This window comes from Lepisosteus platostomus, chromosome 9 (assembly GCF_059453375.1).
Source record: "Lepisosteus platostomus isolate fLepPlt1 chromosome 9, fLepPlt1.hap1, whole genome shotgun sequence".
In the NCBI taxonomy this organism is placed as follows: Eukaryota; Metazoa; Chordata; class Actinopteri; order Semionotiformes; family Lepisosteidae; genus Lepisosteus; species Lepisosteus platostomus.
In genome coordinates, this window is record NC_142619.1 from 33,203,188 (window position 1) to 33,210,740 (window position 7,553).

The 7,553-nt window shown below is 34.8% G+C and overlaps 1 protein-coding gene across 1 annotated transcript in view; it reads right to left on the bottom strand.

The window, feature by feature from the left end:
• LOC148654804 (monocarboxylate transporter 2) overlaps positions 1 to 6,499 on the bottom strand; it is a 48,294-nt gene extending 41,795 nt beyond the window's left edge. Inside the window, exon 1 of the mRNA XM_088644770.1 lies at positions 6,201 to 6,499. The gene's annotated coding sequence lies outside the window, so the exon portion shown is untranslated. The remainder of the gene's footprint in view (positions 1 to 6,200) is intronic.
• Between the last annotated feature and the right edge of the window lie 1,054 nt (positions 6,500 to 7,553).

A 7,553-nucleotide genomic window follows, 5' to 3' on the forward strand; every position in this document is an offset into this window, starting at 1 on the left:
CCGGTTTTACAGGTTTCAATCACAGATTGGGACTCAGTAAAGTAACACACAGCGCCACTGGATTTGATTATACTGTACCTAACCAAAATCTGCAATATGGAAACAGAACCTGTGTAATTGTTGATAGATGATGTACTCGTAACATTTTTTCAAGACGAACTACAACATTTAAAAAATGACTTGTATGTACTTGATATCTCTAATCAATCCACGGGTTCCAGCACAAAACGAAACTAAAACGCATACCGTTTAGCGCTTCTTATTAGTTGCTCAAAAGTAATTTGACCGTATGAAATGCATAATATAAACCTAGAAACATATACGTGAGCAGTACTTAAGCACTGTAGTATCGGTGTTAAGACATACCTCTCAAATACTGTAAATCAAGTTAAAAATATCTCAAGACCGATTCTGGTCGTAATGAAACCATGTTTCGTGTATGTTTTCTTTTTCATCTTGAAATAACTCATTTCTAAATACCTTTTTCACTGTTAACATCTTGTAGCAACTTTGCGACAAAATATACACTCTGACAGTTCATCCTGCTACCAACATTAAATAAAACAAATCTTAAGATTTCTATATTTATGTCTTTATTTAGTGGTTTCATTCGAAGCTTACAATGTTTAGGGAGAAATGGAATACTGGTGCGTATTTTTTTCTTTAAAGTACCGAGACCAGCCATATACTGTATGTTTATGTTAAGATTTCCCTTCAGTGGTAAAATTAGATATGAATATTCAATACTTAAACGGGCACAGTTAAGACATTAAATATACATATACATATTGTATACAGTACAGTTTGCATACGGTAATATGTTTATGTTACGCGATTAAAAAATAAATAAATAAAACTGGAAGGTCCAGCACCACCATTATGTTTATATGGTTGTTTTTGTTGGTTGGTTGTTATTATGGTTATTAATAATACGATCTATAGTTGAAATCTGAGCCTAAATAAAAAGAAAAAGCAAGTGATTAGGTTTATGAGCAATCTAATTACTTATTCGTTTAAAACGCTATATAAAATAAAGTTTATTATTAATTTGCTGGACAGAGCGGTGAACATTATTATGCATAAGACAAAGATAACGATCCTGATCAGTTTAGAAATCTGTGTACGCTGTAAGGTTTTTACTTCTTAAACTTTTAAAATACACGTTTTGAATAGAAATAAATCCTCTTCCTGGTATAGCACACCAGCATGTCTTTTTTCTCCAATCAGAGGGGTGTCAGATGGTGTCAGCCAATCACCATTCTGCGTTGGGTAGCAACGGGTGACTGTTCTCAGGCGGAAGATGTAAGCAGCTTAATGTTCGTGTTAAATATTTTTTTTAAATTCAATTAAACGGGCACAGTTAAGACATTAAATATACATATACATACTGTATACAGTACAGTTTGCATACGGTAATATGTTTATGTTACGCGATTAAAAAATAAATAAATAAAAATGAAAAGTACAGCACCAGCTGGATTCGAACACCCAACCTGTCAGTTGGTAGTCACGCACCTAGACCAGTAGGCTACAAGAGAGCTCGCATGATCAGGCAGGCGAAACAGCCCTACATAGCTCTGCCGCAGTACACGGATATAATCATACCGTTATTAAATTATTGAGATACGCGATTCCATATTATATTCCCTTTTAATCAAATTCTAAAAGTATGCTTGTTGACTCCGGTTTCACGTTAGTTAAAGACTTCGAAGCTTACAATGTTTAGGGAGAAATGGAATACCGGTGTGTATTTTTCCTTGTGATATTTTAAGCTCTAGTTGAATGATAGGTGTCGCATTTTAAATCATTTTCGTAGCTAGAAATTATGAAACGCCCTGTTAAAAGCAAGGAAGTTTTTATGCCCCGTTGAAGTAAAACAAAATGCCTGACAAAGTATGGCTTGGACAGATTCCAAGTGCTTGTACAAATGTGCTAAAGAAATTATACTTTGAGTATACAGCTTGTCCAAAGTCATCCATTATTAATACTATTAGTAATATCTTCAGTAAAGGCTTTGATGCATAAATATTTCTGATAAAGGTAGGTTGTGTACTTCTGTCCAACTGAGCAATCTTGCTTTCATAATATATACCAACATTTTAATGACTGATGATTAACATGCTGTAATACACAGTTCAAAATTAAAGGCTCAAATGCTGTACATGAGAGGTTAAGCTCCCCCTGGCGGTTTTACAAGGCGACGCCGGATAGTTAGTCACGTGACACACGTGACACACGTGATACCGCGTGATACTGCGTGATACTGTGACACGCCCACCGGGGTATGCCGCGAAATACCTCACCCATTTTGAATGGCTGCATCTGTACTGTACATGATAAAACACTGGGCGGCATGATGGTGCAGTGGTTACCATTGCTTCCTCACACTGCTGGGACCCTGGATTCAATTATGGACCTGAGGTGGTATGAAGTGATACTGTACATTGTACCTGTGTTCAAATGGGTTTTCCCCAGGAGCTCCAGTTTCCTCCCACGGTACAAAGACATACTGGCAAGTTAACTGACTCCTGCAAAAACTGGACATGATGTGAGTGTGTGCATCTCTGTTTGTTTCTGTGTGTACCCTGTGTTGAAACGGTGTCCCATTGAGGGTATATCCTGCCTTGTTTTGAACAAAGGAAGAATGTACCACTCCACATATATATCACCCCAGGGGATAGATGCTAAAACATTAGGCACAAGTCTGCTACTTAATTCGTTCAACATTATTTTATTGCTTAGTTTTAACTCTCAGTTGGAAGTTCTGATATTTTATGCTTATAGTTTATTTTGGGAAGACAAAAAATAAACAATAGTTTTAATGTTACACAGTGTGCATATTGAGCAAAGTACTTGTAGAAAATACAAAGAATTCTGATTGTGATTGCTATCCCATTCCAATTTTTATAATACTAAAAGGCAAAGTCAGAATGTCTTACTTCTTTCCCTGCAAATAACAACTTTCCCTTAATTGGTTATAACAATAGAAAATAGAATAAAATAGAAAAGTGTAAAAATAGCATTCAAATTCTTACATCTAAAGCATATTTTATAGTTATAGTTTGTTTTCTTTCTCATAACAACTGAAAACCTCCCATTATAATGTTGTTATTCATGCCCAGCCCTTTAAGTTTCCAATACAATAGCTGTTTAACTTGTTTTGCTTGGCAGCAAGCCTCCTGCTGACTGAAGGAAGTACACAGAAAAAATGTAACCCACAATTGTAGGTTCACTTAAGTGGAAAAGTCTGACAACATGCACTTACTGGACACTTAAATTAGAAGTGCATAACAAAAAAAAATGAAATTCCTTTACGTATGCGGTATCGTAAGAATATCTGGCACACACATATGGTGAGATTGATGCATGTGAAAAGTTTTCACAATGATCTGCATTTGTATGAGGAGATAGGAACCATGAGGTCGGAACGTGTTACGAAATGTGAAAGTTCTTCCAAATTAAAATAAGGAAAATTCAGGACCATGGACAGCAAACTTTTATTTACGAAGAAAATAAAGAAATTAAGTTATAATTATAGTAATTTATTCACGTGAAACTCTATTTATACTTCTATCTATTACAACAACCATCTACATATTAGAAGTCTCTTTGCCTTATTCTAACTATAAATTTTAAACCAATGTACAACTGAATCATACATCTTTGCGCTTGAATTCAATGGGCCAATACACTGGGTATTCTATGGGCATTAAGTGGGAGTGTTCTGGCAATCTAAAGCCACTGGTTTCTCTGCCACCTGAGATAAAGGCTAATTGCAATAGAATCAAGGTTCTGCTGCTAAGATTTGTTTTAGGCAAGATGGTAAAAACAGTCATTACAAGCAGGTTCTTTATACTCAAGCAAAAAAAACGTTGTTGTTGTGTCAAGACCTGCAGTTGTGCAGAATAATTGGAATTTTTTAAGAATAACTGGAAGATGTGTAATTGAATAAGTATTCAACCCCTTTGCAATGACACTAACACTAACTAACAACACAGTTCAGTTCAGTGCAAAAGAATAGTTAGAAATATCACGGGAATTGTGAAATGGGTTCTGACTTTTTTCATTTAAGTGGTTTAACATAACCAGGATCAATTCAACTGTCACCATAAGTTCCTTTAGATGGATAATTTAATGTACAACTCACATATAGTGATGCAACAAATCATCCATGAAGACCTTTGAGTAAAGTGAACTGTATGTGCATCATACCATTCATACACTACACAGATCAAGGAGTCCTTCTAAACTGAACTGGCAAGCTGGACACTGGTTAGAGGAGATACAACAGTGACTTTGAAAGATCTGAAAAATTCTGAAATGGGAGTTTCTGTACATACAGAACTGTACATCAACAACATTATTGTCCTACTAATTGATTATTAGGACAACAGAAAGATGGCCTATATGTGTGAATAGCAAGATAAAACGTACAGTATTTGCAGAAAGAGACTCATTTTAAATCTTATGCGAGTTTTTCATACTGCCTGAAAAATCTCAAATGCCAAGCATGGTGGAGGAATCTTGAACAACAATAAAACGACAAGAAACATCAAGCACTCAGTGGAAGACATACTGTAGATAGCTTTAAAACATACCCAGTAGTGAATATCTTCTTTTGCTCAAAAAGATCTGTGCAATTGCAAAGAGAACTGGGAACAGGCTGCTTTCTACATTCAGCAATTTTCATCAGAAAGGCCAAAAGACGTTAGAATAAAGAAAATTAAATCTTAATAGCATTTAAAATGACAATGATCGACACAAATAAGTAAGTGTTAAACAGCAGTTGGTACTGGTGTGGTTAATCAGAAATACTAAATTCATAATATCTCACATGTGGTAGAATAGAGCTAATGAGACAAGAATTACACTGCCTATGCACAGCAAAGAGAAGAAGACACATAATGATGCATTAGTGTATTATTACCAGTATGATTCTGTGATGACAGGAAATCTCATTGGTACTGCTTTCTGTTCTAATCCAGATACAGTATATTATACAGTTATATTTGTATACAATAAATGGTCAAATTTGTCCTTGAGTGTAGTGTTACACTTATTTAATACTGTCTGCAACTTTTAAAACTATCATAACTGTATTTAATATGCAATTATATAACAAATGTCCTCTTTATTAATGTCATCTTTAAATCTTTTAAAATACCTTCAATTTTTATTTATAAACAGCAATAATTGTTTACAACAATAGGTATTAGTGTCCAGTTTTTACGATAACGCACATGTCAGTGCAAAAAAAAAACACTTTAATTCTTAATTAACTTGTGTGTTAGTACATGATAGTGAGAAGATTGTCTTTAACGTAGGCCACATCGTGTATAGAAGGAGGCCTGCTGAAGGGCATGCTTAGAAAATAACACACTGATGTCCTTACTCCTAATGGATAAGAATATATATATTTCCTAGATTTATAATGGGGTATTTAATTTTATTTGAATTTAACAAAAGTACATTATAAAGGGCACAGCTTGAACTGTATATTTAAAACCAACCAGCTGTCCTGGAATGGAACATCCTTTGCCCCCTGCCAAGCAGCCTCACAGAGAATCATCCGATAATTATGGAGTACAATGCAAAGAACAGTCTTCCCCTTCATTCATTACCTCTGCTGTGGTTTATTTTCTCTCTCAGTACTACAAGTAATGAGGGGAGAAATACAATAGGTAACAACGCCTTTCGATTCGCGAAGTGCAATTAGAGTACAGCACAAGCATAACAATCTGCTGTTTGAGCAGCGTTCCCCAGGAGTGCAGAATAATGTTCTTGTTTCAAAAATGATTGGTGGTACAATCCGGATGCAACCAGTCAGTGTGTGACTAATTAATTCTATAAATCTACTACAGACAGCTCTTAATGATCAATTTTTTAAACATCTCATTATAAAACAGAACATTTAGGACATATGTACATTACCCAGAAACTGGACTGCTTTTTAAAACTGCCAGGATTTTCAGATGCATGATCACATTCAGATTACAATACGAGGAAAGTACGATTTCAAATATTGCAAGGTCACAGCTTTTTAATTTAGACTTTACGTGGCCACACAATGCAGTTTGTAACATGCCAATGGGCAGGCTTAAACAGTGACAACAACGCTGCAGAGTACTGGCATTTACTTAAATCGCACACATCAGTTATAAGCATAAGCATGTAACGGAGGAAAATAAATGGCAAATTACCTTTATGAATGTAAGACCTGCCTTCCCTATCGTGGTCCTTGGCCGCTGACCTTGCGTGTGTGTTGAGAGAAGAGCCCGTATTAAATTTGTATAAAGTTTACGAAGGATCTGACGTAGCCTTGTGATATAGGAGGCAGTAGCGTGGTGGTTGTTGGATCACAAACAACAAGGAGACAAAGAGCTGCGAGCAAGACAGCTTGCATTATACTATTGCGTAGCGATGACAGCATTGGTACAGTATACTGTGTTCTACTTCTTGGCTAGACTCAAGTTTTTGCAGTCTCACGCGCGCCCAGACCTTATGCATAGGAACCAATAGTGCAAAAAAAACTGTTCGAGGTTGTAACGTCATCATTGCTGTATCCGCTTTTTGTTTCGCTGCCTCCTTTTTTCATAATGACTTACTGTACATGGTTGCCTAAAATATACAGTAGGCTGTATCTTGTACTATACAAAAGCAGCCATGAGTGCTTTAGCAAATTGATGTCACTGTTACAAGCAGGAAGAACGGAGTCGAAGTAGGTCATCTGCTTTATGAAGAGGGATTTTCTTAAATCTCAAAGACGATTTTTTTAAAGATGCTTTCTGTTAAAAATCAATTTATCAAAAATGTATAACTTCATTGCTTAGTAAGAAGAAATGAGAAATAATTGACTTTGATCATTAAAACGTTTGTGCTCCGATAGTGTTGTACTGTATATGAAGTAAAGACAGAAAGTTTACTCACTGTCCATTTGTAATAAATTCTAATGCTAGAAAAAAATTTTTCTTGATATCTTTACATTAGTGTTACATAATTGAAATAAATTGGTTACTTTGCCGTTTTTTTCATTTTAATTTATTTGAACATAAAAAAAGATTAAGTTGGCCACCACTAACCTTTTCATACTGTGAAGAGATGTATCAAACATCTATTCAAATTTTAGCTTAAGCCATGTAAAATAAATATGTGCTGTTAAGAAAACATGCTTATATTAAAACAAATATAATACTTAGAGTATTATATTTATTTTTTAAATAATCACGAATTGTAAAAACATGGGATCACATACTCCAAGTCACATTTCCTGGCCAAAATATTAGGAAATATTGCGCCTTGTGAAATTAATGGACAATTTCAGTGAACAATAATACGGTACATACTGTAGTTGACTTAAGGAGTATAAAATAGACTTCTACAGGTATGTCTGTTGAAACAATAGAGTAGTATTCTGTGATATGATCCTTAAATGGGCAAATAAAAACTTGATAAAAGTTGTATGATATAATTAGTTATAGTTCATTAAATATATGTTTTGCTAGTATACTTTTTTTTACAAAACAACCCCAGCATACAGTTACTCAAATACTAAT